Below are 12,379 nucleotides of genomic sequence, written 5' to 3' on the forward strand. Positions count from 1 at the left end.
TAAGACTCAACTGAGAGTCTCGTTGCACACCATTAGAGCTGAAATCACTGTTAACCATGCCTAAGCATTAGGCCTGCTTTAGGACAGTGTCCCTGATGCAATAGGCTGCCCAGTCTGCACCAATACTGCACCCCACTAACAGCTGAAATCACTGAGAGCTGTGTTAAGTGGTGGGAACTCAGAACATGCTAGAGAGTGAAGAGTGGAGCAGCCACTGGACAGCAGAGCAAGCAAGGTGCCCTCCCTCCGCCAGGATGGGATGTGAGCTCCTGCAGATGCACCTTGGAACTCTGGATCTTCACTGAGCAAGGACAACTGTGAGTGGGGTACGGTGGAAGGAGAATGGGGCGAGGGGGCACGCTAAAGGAACTTTTGATTGCTGGACTTAAGAACCTAAGGAAAAAGGACACTGCCCAATGTACTCTGTAGCTGGAGGGTGGATGCGGAAGATTGTCTGGGGAGTAGGTAGAAGCTGGGTTAAGAACATTTAGGGAGGAGTGTGGGCAGCTGGGGTGTCTTGGCAGAAGATGGTGGTGGCTACTGGAGTGGTTGGGTACGTGGAGGTGGCTCGTGGAAGTTAGGCAGTAGGTAAAGAAAGTTGTCTTTGAAGGATGTCTGGGTGGAAGATAGGATAGCTGAGGACTGTTGGGTGGGGGTGTGTGTGAGGCAGGTGATAAGTAACAGAAGCTAGAGTTGTGTGGTACCTAGAGGAAGATAGGTTCATGGGGATGTCTAACAAGGTTGCTGGAAAGGAGAAGCTAGGTATTGCTAGATTTATGGGCAATTGTCTAGGGGAACATGGGAGTCGCTGGGGGAGAGGATTTGTTGGAACTTGAGGAGCTTCAGGGAAAATGGGGATAGCTGGAGGGATAGCTGGCGGACTTTGTGAGTGGCTGAAGTAAGATGGGTAGAGTAGCTGAGGACTGAGGTGGGGCACTTACATGATGGGACTGTTTGTGGGGGATGAGGGGATTAGCTGCTTGCTGAGGGAGGGAGGCTATGTGCCCCCCCTTATTTTTTGTTCCCATCACCAACACTGCACGCCTGCTCCTCCTGATTGCTCTCTCTTTGCTTAGATCCAGCAAGGGCAACAGCAATACTGAGGTTGCTTGGCTGCCTGAACACCAGTCATGACAGTGGCTTCTGGTGGTTGCGAGTTGCAGTGACAGCTTATACCTGCATCCTGGCATAACAGGAATGTGTGAGTGACACACAAGATGGATGATACTTGTCCGGTTTGGATTCCATTTAGAAAGCCAGGAAGTTAAAAACAGGCAAATAACAGAGGGATCCAGAAGCCCACAGGAAGGATCCTCTGGTTGATGAATTTGTCAGAAGAACCCTTTTGAGATATTTGGGGAATAACACAAATCTTTTTTTTTCCATTCTTGTTTTTTAACTGAGAGGTACAATAACTGCTTTTGCAAAACCTAGGCTTTAGAATTGCTTTACATTGGAGTTTTTGTCTGTGTCCCATTTTTCTATATTTTACAGTTAACCAATGTACTTACCAATACCTCCTTAGGAGCACAGACAACCAATAACAATCAAATATAGACTGCTCAAGTAGCCTAAAAGTTAGAAGCAGAATGCTTTGAAATTTTCTCAAGCAAATAAAGGCAGTTCAGCAAGATAGAACTGAGATAAGAAGACACTAACTTAGCAGGAAGCTAGTAGTACACAGCTTGAAGAGAAACAAAATCTCAAACTTGTGAGACAATAAAACAAGGCTGATCAACTGGAAACTAAGACTCCCTATTTTTGAGTAGAAGGAAAATTTTAAAATACCCAGCAAGAGAGCGAAGCTGTACACAGAGCTTAAAGAAAAAAAATTCCTACAAGAAGAAACAAACTGCTTCACAGAAGTGAAATGCAAATCAGGCACAACATAGTGGAGGAATATATGAGAGTTCAAAATAAGTTGGGGGACAAATTGCTTTGAAATAGAGAAATCTCTCAGGGAAACAGAGAGAACATTTGTTCCACTAAATTGATGTAGTAAGCTAAACTCCAGAAAAATCGCAGACACTTAAAAATAGATCCAGGGCAGAGCTGAATTCAAGCTAAACTGGAGGATGCAGGTTCTGAAACCTCTTTGGAAAATGAAATGGATTGTGCGGAATCCATTGTGTGTGTTTTGAAAGTTGTAAACACTGATATTGCTTTCTCTTTGCATATTGATCACTGCTGTACACCTTTGACAACCATCCAGGAAGGCACATTGATTTGGAAAGCCTGCAATATCTCATTGAAGAACTTTAACTTCAGGAATCATTAGGCAAGACTACGTTAATCATAGATTCTGGCTTGTTAGGTTGACAGGGCTAGAATTTATCATACTTGATATCCTAAAACTTACAATTTAAGATTGTCTGATGATAGTAACATCTCTTTATAGCAATTACATGGAGATGGTCTATTGCTTTAGACACTGGTGTATGTGGGGATGCTCTGTCTATGTACTTGTATAAGTACTATGATCAGTCTGTATGTGGTAGATCTTCACCTTAAGGGAAGTATTACATCAGAATCATATACACACTACTGTAGGAGAGGTTTGAGGTTCGTCTCATTTTCCATTGGCTTTAAGGACAGCACAATCAGGCCATGAAAAGATATATCACATGCCTTATTCCACACCTAGGTCCTTGGATAAACCACAGTACATGATAAGCAATGACAATGTTATAAAAGTTGGAGAGATTTAAGATGGTTTACCAAACGTAAAGTCTCATGATGATTCTAATTACTCCTGTCTTATGCAAACAGCAGCCCACAACTAATTAGGACTGCTTGTAAGGCTAAATACTGTTGAAGTGTGACTGAGAATGTATGTGATTATCATATTATGTACACAATTTCTAAATGACAGATTTTCAGAAGCATTTCTCCAAACCTCCAAACTCCATGCACCTGAGAGGAGATTTGGTGCTCAAATGTGAGGATACATTACTATATCTTTTAAATCATTAGTATTGCATTTTTATTTTTACTTTGTAGGTTTAAGCAGGTATATGACTGAGAAGAATTTTCAGGATCATTTTCAACTCCAAAAAAGTTCAAAAAACCAGTAAACGAAGAAAGGAAACTAATGTATTGTTTCAGTCATAAAAACGTTTGAACCAAACAATTTCCTGGTAATATGTTTTCCCATATGGCTCTTATATGACACTGGGTGACCCATAATCTTGTTGTTCTGGTGAATTTTGCTTATCAACATATTATAGAGATGGAGACCAATTTTTTCTCCCTGTTGTTTTGTTGGTAAGTAAAAAAAAAAATGGATACTAAGTTTGTGAGGACTGGTAGAGCAGATGGCTGCCTTGGTATTTCAAGTGACAGTAGGAGTATTGATGTTGCCCATAGAAACTGAGGAAAGAGAAATAAGAAACTCAAACCTTTTGTAACTGATTGAAATGTCAGGCTCATATTTTTTTCCTTTAAAGAGGAGGAAAAAAAAGAATGCAGCACCTACTTAAAGCAGCAGTAAATAATACCAGTTTATTTGTATGTCACATTCATTTTTACTTTGCTATGTCAATTAAATATGTAGTTACTTAGATGTTAGAAAAAAATGTATGTGGTTTGCTTGCAAAAATCAACTTTCCCTCCCCAAATTCATCAAATATTGTAAAATTTAACATTTCATCATCACAAAATGAGTTCATACCTATATCATGATTATTCTTTTTTGTTTAGTTTAATCAGCAGAAACCTAAAGACTAAAATATATACTTCAGGGAGAAGGAGGAGGAAGAGTGCTATTTGGGTTGTGCATGGATGTGGTTTTGAACAGTGCAGCAAGTAAGTGGGAGTCATAGAAACCGTGTCATCCATAGCAAAAACAGAGCACTGTTGGTCTTAAGAGTCGGTAATACATTATGTTTATGATATACTGTATCATTTTCTTTTTCTTTTAAATCAGATAATTATTCCACTTATATCATGCAAAGATGATGCTCAAAATAGCAAGTAATACTTTTTAGAGTTAATATCTGGGAATACTGAATATGAAGCTTTTATAAGTATATATATGTGTGTGTGTGTATGTGTAAAATATATATGTACACACATACACAATCTCTTAAATCCTTAGCTTTCCTAATTTTGGTGATCAAAAATTAATCTACTTATGTGAATCGAGAAATGTATAGTTAAGCCTGTTTCCCATCTATGGCACAGAATTCTTACACGTCATATTTTATCCATTTGTAGTCTTTTTGACTCAGAGCAGGTTGACAGTATCTGGGTGAGAATGTGTTTCAAGAGATTCCCTGATATGAGACAAACAATGAGAATATATGACAAATATGTGAGATTTATACTGCAGTCTTCTGCTATATATAACTTTGACATGGTTTCAATATGCAAGTCATCCAATTTCTAAGGCAGTAGTGCCCAAACTTTTCCTGTCTTTCCCCCCTTGCCAGTAATGGAATCTGTCTGTGCTCCCGCCCTTCATTACTGCACAGCTGGTTCAGCAAAGGAGCTTGGGCTGAAAGCAGAGCTGGGCTGGGGACAGAGTAGGGTGCAAAGTGGAACTGTGGCTGGGGCCAGAGCTGGGCTGAGGGCAGAGCGGAGCTGGGTGGTGCTGCCTCTCTGTCCCTGTGGGGGCTGACCCAGACCCTGAATGTTCCTTTGCATTGCCCCACAATTTGGGGATCACTGCTCTAAGGCTTATCCTTCAGTTCTTTCAAAAGACTTACAACATGGTCTTGACTTCTTCATGCACCACTCAAAGGGCCAATTTATACTGTTTTCATTTTATGTAATAAACTTTAGTGTGTGCTGTAGTAACACTATTAATACATTTATAGGCCCTGGTGCAGGAAAACATTTAAGCACATGCTTAACTTAAAGCATGTGAGCAGTCTCATTACCAAATGATATTTTTTGAGCTTATCATGAAGCATTTGTTTAAATATTTTGTTAAATTAGAGCATACAAGTGAGTTTGTGTGTGTGTGTGTGTTCCTGGGGGGGGGGGGGGGGGGCGGGTAAGAGCCTGGATTTGTGCTGGAAATGGCCCACCTTGATTACCATGCACATTGTAGGGAGAGTGGTCACTTTGGATGAGCTATTACCAGCAGGAGAGTGAGTTTGTGTGTGTATGGGGGTAGGGGGGTGAGAAAACCTGGATTTGTGCTGGAAATGGCCCACCTTGATTATCATGCACATTGTAGGGAGAGTGGTCACTTTGGATAAGCTATTACCAGCAGGAGAGTGAGTTTGTGTGTGTGGTTTTTGGAGGGGGGTGAGGGGGTGAGAGAACCTGGATTTGTGCAGAAAATGGCCCACCTTGATTATCATACACATTGTGAAGAGAGTGGTCACTTTGGATGGGCTATTACCAGCAGGAGAGTGAGTTTGTGTGTGGGGGGGCGGAGGGTGAGAAAACCTGGATTTGTGCTGGAAATGGCCCAACTTGATGATGACTTTAGATAAGCTATTACCAGCAGGACAGTGGGGTGGGAGGCGGTATTGTTTCATGCTCTCTGTGTGTATATAGGTTTCAGAGTAACAGCCGTGTTAGTCTGTATTTGCAAAAAGAAAAGGAGTACTTGTGGCACCTTAGAGACTAACCAGTTTATTTGAGCATGAGCTTTCGTGAGCTACAGCTCACTTCATCGTGTGTATATAATGTCTTCTTCAGTTTCCACGGTATGCATCCGATGAAGTGAGCTGTAGCTCACGAAAGCTCATGCTCAGATAAATTGGTTAGTCTCTAAGGTGCCACAAGTACTCCTTTTCTTTTTGCGAATACAGACTAACACGGCTGTTACTCTGAAACCAGCATACAATGTGTTATGGTGGAAGGACTAATGGTTGCGAGCCAGTGGTGTTTCTGATCTGTGGACAATCACAAACCTTGTTGAGGCTGATGGATGTGCTGACCGCCTTTTATTCAGACTCAATAGAAGAAGAAATTTAAGTTCCTTTAAGGAGTAATATAGCTGAATCAGGAAAAGCCACCAGTCAAGGCATTGGACTGCAGGAGATGATCTCAGCAAGAAGTAACTCAAGGAGAATAAAAGGGCTTTTCCTGGGCCTGAATGAAAACACAGGGGCTCAGGCAGTGACTGATAGATCAGAAGAAGAAAGCCACCAGAAAAAGCCAAGAAGAAAAATCAACTAGAAAGCCAGAGAAGAGATGGTAGCATGGTCCTGAGAGGAGAAGAGGCAGAGTTCTTTGGGACACTGGACTGGCTGGAAAGCAAGCTTCGATTTTTGGACAAGGAAACTGCCTCCTCTTGGTTGTTTCTGAGGTGTTCAGGGAAACCAGACTTCGTGAACTTTCTTTGTAAATAAGCAAGATTTCACCAAAGAAATACCTGACTGATATCAATTTCTTCTCCTAGCAAAAGCAACCTGGCAAGGCTTGGAATATTGGCAAATTGCTCAGGCCAAGTGGCAACAAGCACATTTCTTCTGTAAGGATCCTAAAGAGCTTTAGAGTAGCAGCCGTGTTAGTCTGTATCCTCAAAAAGAAAAGGAGTACTTGTGGCACCTTGGTACATAACGACCACGGAAGTCAATTCATGTTGCACATGTGTAGCCAAAGTCAGAATTTTCTCTGTGATGGGATAACTTAACTACCTAAAGCAGCTATGAACCAGCACACCAACAACACTGTGAAACCATTCCAGGAAACAAATGGATTGCTTTATCCAACCAAAACTACTGGAGTGGATATTTTTGGAATTACTCACATTGTAATTTGGTCACATAACATGAACAGCATTTAATCCATTTATAAAACTTATTTTTAAGTACTGTCCCTAACCCCAGAATGACAAAGGAAGAGAGGAGGTATTGGGGGAGAAAATAATTCCTCTATGAAGATCAGAGGAACACAGAGCAAATTACAGATCTGTGCAGGGAGTATTAATCTGAAGGCCTGATGTGATGCACTCAGAAACCAGGAAGGGGACAGAGTTGCAAAGAGCCCTGTGACTGTGAAACTTTTGTGTCCATAATGAATTTTTAAGTAAATTTTACGAGTTTGGGATATGGAATGATTATCTGTATGGTGTGAGGGATCACAGGCCTCAAACTCAGGCCCATGAATCCCACAGGCAGTGCTCAAGCCATGGCCAGCCATAGGCACTGACTCAGTGGGTGCTTGGGGGTTCAAGCACCCACAGAAAAGAAATAGTGGGTGCTCAGCACCCAGGAATCAGAGTTTGAATGTGGAATGTGATGAATTCTGTGCTGCTAACAACTTCTGCCCTTGGGGCAGGGAATTTGTATATAAACAGAGGCAGGGTGATTAAGATAACAAAAGGCTTCTCATTAAATTAAATTAAGGATCATTAGATGATCCTGAAAGAATTCCCAGGTACTCCAGTTAAAAGATAGGTTTCAGAGTAACAGCCCTGTTAGTCTGTATTCGCAAAAAGAAAAGGAGTACTTGTGGCACCTTAGAGACTAACCAGTTTATTTGAGCATAAGCTTTCGTGAGCTACAGCTCACTTCATCGGATGCATACTGTGGAAACAAGTACTCCTTTTCTTTCAGTTAAAAGATAGGAAACAAAGGGTAGGAATAAATGGTCCATTTTCAGAATGGAGAGAAATAAATAGTGGTATCCCCCAAGGGGCTTCTACTTGTCTGGGATCAGTGCTGTTCAACATATTCATAAATGACTGGCAAAAAGGGGTAAACAGTGAGGTGGCAAAGTTTGCAGATGATACAAAATTACTCAAGATAGTTAAGTCCAAAACACACTGCAAAGAGTTACAAAGGGACCCCATAAAACTGGGTGACTTGGCAATAAAATGGCCGATGAAATTCAGTGTTAAATGCAAAGTAGTACACATAGCAAAATATAATCCCAACTATACATACAAAATGATGGTGCCTAAATTAGCTGTTACCCATTAAGAAAAATACCCTGGAGTCATTTTCAGTACTGTGGTAGCACTTATGTTTCCAGAGTACTGCAAATTCATAAGAATCCTTCTTACTGTGCCTGTATCATCCTGAACTCATTCTCCAGCTTCAGAAGACTTTTAAAAATTATCTCTAGTATCAATGGGACAGACACAACTGAATAATGTAGCTGTCCTTAATGTGCATCAAAACAATACCAGGGAACCTAGATGTAAATAAGATTGCTGATAGTTTCATCCAGAAAGCTACAGTGAGACATAATGTCTTTAAAATGGGACATTAGTGAAGACAACTTATTGGTGATTGCAATGATTTTAATATACTGTAATTCATGATAATGTAATTATGTAGTTCATAACAATGGAATCATTATTAAAATAGTAGATACTAATGATAGACACATTCAATAACTAGAATATGAAAGAAGTGTATAAATATGCTGAAAATAGGCTCCCCCCAAAACTGGCAGAGTGCCCCCCCCAACGCACACACCTCTTCAAAAGCACCCACTGACAAAAACAAAAGTCAGTGCCTCTGGACTCAGCAGCTCACTTGAATGACTTAGGAAGAGAGCAAGTGAAGTGCTAGCTTGCAAAGGACCTGACCAACGAAGTACCTGACTGGGGGAAACATCCAGCACCACTGATTGGCTGGGAAGCTCTATTTAAACCAGAAAGAGTCACGGGAACTTGTCTGAACAATTGAAGGAAGCCTTGGCTGGCTACCACTATGGATTTCAGAGTAACAGCAGTGTTAGTCTGTATTCGCAAAAAGAAAAGGAGTACTTGTGGCACCTTAGAAACTAACCAATTTATTTGAGCATAAGCTTTCGTGAGCCATAGCTCACTTCATTGGATGCATACTGTGGAAAGTATAGAAGATCTTTTTATACACACAAAGCATGAAAAAATGGGTGTTTACCACTACAAAAGGTTTTCTCTCCCCCTACCCCACTCTCCTGCTGGTAATAGCTTATCTAAAGTGATCACTCTCCTTACAATGTGTATGATAATCAAGGTGGGCCATTTCCAGCACAAATCCAGGGTTTAACAAGAAAGTCTGGGGGGAGGTGGGGGAGGAAAAAACAAGGGGAAATAGGTTACCTTGCATAATGACTTAGCCAATCCCAGTCTCTATTCAAGTCTAAGTTAATTGTATCCAATTTGCAAATGAATTCCAATTCAGCAGTCTCTCGCTGGAGTCTGGATTTGAAGTTTTTTTGTTGTAATATCGCAACTTTCATGTCTGTAATCGCGTGACCAGAGAGATTGAAGTGTTCTCCGACTGGTTTATGAATGTTATAATTCTTGACATCTGATTTGTGTCCATTTATTCTTTTACGTAGAGACTGTCCAGTTTGACCAATGTACATGGCAGAGGGGCATTGCTGGCACATGATGGCATATATCACATTGGTGGACAATGTATACCTTCAAATCAGCGGCACTGTTATGGGTACCCGCATGACCCCACAGTATGCCAACATTTTTATGGCTGACTTAGAACAGTGTTTCCTCAGCTCTCGTCCCCTAATGCCCCTACTCTACTTGCGCTACATTGATGACATCTTCATCATCTAGACCCATGGAAAAGAAGCCCTTGAGGAATTCCACCACGATTTCAACAATTTCCATCCCACCATCAACCTCAGCCTGGTCCAGTCCACACCACAAGAGATCCACTTCCTGGACACTACAGTGCTAATAAACGATGGTCACATAAACACCACCCTATATCGGAAACCTACTGACCGCTATTCCTACCTACATGCCTCCAGCTTTCACCCTGACCACACCACACGATCCATTGTCTACAGCCAAGCTCTGCGATACAACCGCATTTGCTCCAACCCCTCAGACAGAGACAAACACCTACAAGATCTCTATCAAGCATTCTTACAACTACAGTACCCACCTGTGGAAGTGAAGAAACAGATTGATAGAGCCAGAAGAGTTCCCGGAAGTCACCTACTACAGGACAGGCCTAACAAAGAAAATAACAGAACGCCACTACCTGTCACCTTCAGCTCCCAACTAAAACCCCTCCAACGCATTATTAAGGATCTACAACCTATCCTGAAGGATGACCCAACACTCTCACAAATCTTGGGAGACATGCCAGTCCTTGCCTACAGACAGCCCCCCAACCTGAAGCAAATACTCACCAGCAACCACATACCACACAACAGAACCACTAACCCAGGAACCTATCCTTTCAACAAAGCCCGTTGCCAACCGTGTCTGCATATCTATTCAGGGGACACCATCACAGGGCCTAATAACATCAGCCACACTATCAGAGGCTCGTTCACCTGCACATCCACCAATGTGATATATGCCATCATGTGCCAGCAATGCTCCTCTGCCATGTACATTGGTCAAACTGGACAGTCTCTACTTAAAAGAATAAATGGACACAAATCAGATGTCAAGAATTATAACATTCATAAACCTGTCGGAGAACACTTCAATCTCTCTGGTCACGTGATTACAGACATGAAAGTTGCGATATTACAACAAAAAAACTTCAAAACCAGACTCCAGCGAGAGACTGTTGAATTGGAATTCATTTGCAAATTGGATACAATTAACTTAGGCTTGAATAGAGACTGGGATTGGCTAAGTCATTATGCAAGGTAACCTATTTCCCCTTGTTTTTTCCTACCCCCCCTCCCCCAGACGTTCTTGTTAAACCCTGGATTTGTGCTGGAAATGGCCCACCTTGATTATCATACACATTGTAAGGAGAGTGATCACTTTAGATAAGCTATTATCAGCAGGAGAGTGGGGTGGGGGGAGAGAAAACCTTTTGTAGTGGTAAACACCCATTTTTTCACGCTTTGTGTGTATAAAAAGATCTTCTATACTTTCCACAGTATGCATCCGATGAAGTGAGCTATAGCTCACGAAAGCTTATGCTCAAATAAATTAGTTAGTCTCTAAAGTGCCACAAGTACTCCTTTTCTTTTTACCACTATGGGCTTTGTCTTGTTACATACCTGTCTTGACGCCTGCCTCACCAACTGTTCCTAGTTCCTGTCCTTCTCATCCCATACTCCTGTTTGTTCCTGGTACCCACTTTCCTGCCTCACTCCAGGTCTCTGCTTCTGACTCTGGCTCTGATCCCTGGCTTGGCACCTGATGCTATCTCTGGCTCTGACGTTTGTCTTGGTGCCTGACTCTAATCATTAGGCCTGATCATCCATGCCCGGGTCCCTCCATATGGCTCCAAAGTTGTGCATCATATTTCAGAGGAAAATCAAAGTGACTGTTCCTTCCCAAAAGAGGTTAGGCCCCCATCCAGCAAATAGGTATTATTGTTAGTAAATATCTGTTATACAATAGATCTCTAAGCACATTACAAAGTAAGTAAGCATTATTACCTCATTTTTCAGATGGGGAAACTGGAAGCACATGCTTAACTTTATCCCATATGACTAGTCCCATTGAAGTCAGATATAAGTCAGATGTGCTTAACTGCTTTGTTAGTTCAGATCCTTGAATTGGAAGTGAAATACAAAGTACAACACAACTGGCAGTTGTCCATAGCAAGAGAGAGGCAGAGGAATGCTGCCTTTTAGTAGGAATTTGTTAGCCTTCAGAGGGCGGATTGCATATTATGTTTTAGTATATTTCCTTTAAGTTACTAGAACTGGTGGAAACTCTTCAAATTTTATAAACTTTGATTAAATGTTTTTCCAAAATGTATTTTTCTGCATTTTTCAACCAGCTATATTAGTTGCATTGGAACTGCTTTTGTATTTGAGTTGAATATGTAATTTAAAGCACTTATCTTTGGTGAATCATCTTGTAAAAGCTTTATTTTAGGAAGTGTATTTTAAGGGGGGGGATGTGAGGGATTTGAGGAGAAGATAGTGGAGTGGTGCACAATAATTGGAAGACTATCCCAAGTGGTCTAATGGAAGAAGTCAAGGAGGTGAGAGTGGAGAAGAGCAGTCAGATAGGTGGCTTATGAGGAGTGAAGGATACATATCTAGGGGTAAAAGCAAAGAAACAGTGACAGTAAACAGTGGCAATAAAGATTGTCTTTCAAATTGTTCATTTGTGTTTTAAGGCAGGCATTAGTCCCTGGGAAAGGGAGGTGGGAGGAGGCCATATCTTATACTGACATGCTTGAACCTTTCATAAACTCAGGGTTGGAAGAACATCTCCCTGCAGAAGAAACTAACACAACAGAAACAGGGCTTCTTTGTTCTATTTGCAACTTTGAATAAGACACAATTATTGCCCCCAACATCTGGCATATTGCTGACCAGGCATATCTTAGCAAACGCAAAGTTATCTTTTTGTTATTCTGCTTTCTCTTAGCTAATCACGATTTGCTAGGCTTCAGACCTTTTGACCAAACTCTGGACTTTGGGCCTGTATACAAATCCATATACCAGGTTATTACATCAGCAATAGATTTTAACCCTTCAAAGATGAAGGAAAGTAATTAAAGATTCCCTGAGTGGGAAGTTGGTGGCG

The sequence above is a fragment of the Caretta caretta genome, chromosome 4, assembly GCF_965140235.1.
Source record: "Caretta caretta isolate rCarCar2 chromosome 4, rCarCar1.hap1, whole genome shotgun sequence".
Taxonomy (NCBI): domain Eukaryota; kingdom Metazoa; phylum Chordata; order Testudines; family Cheloniidae; genus Caretta; species Caretta caretta.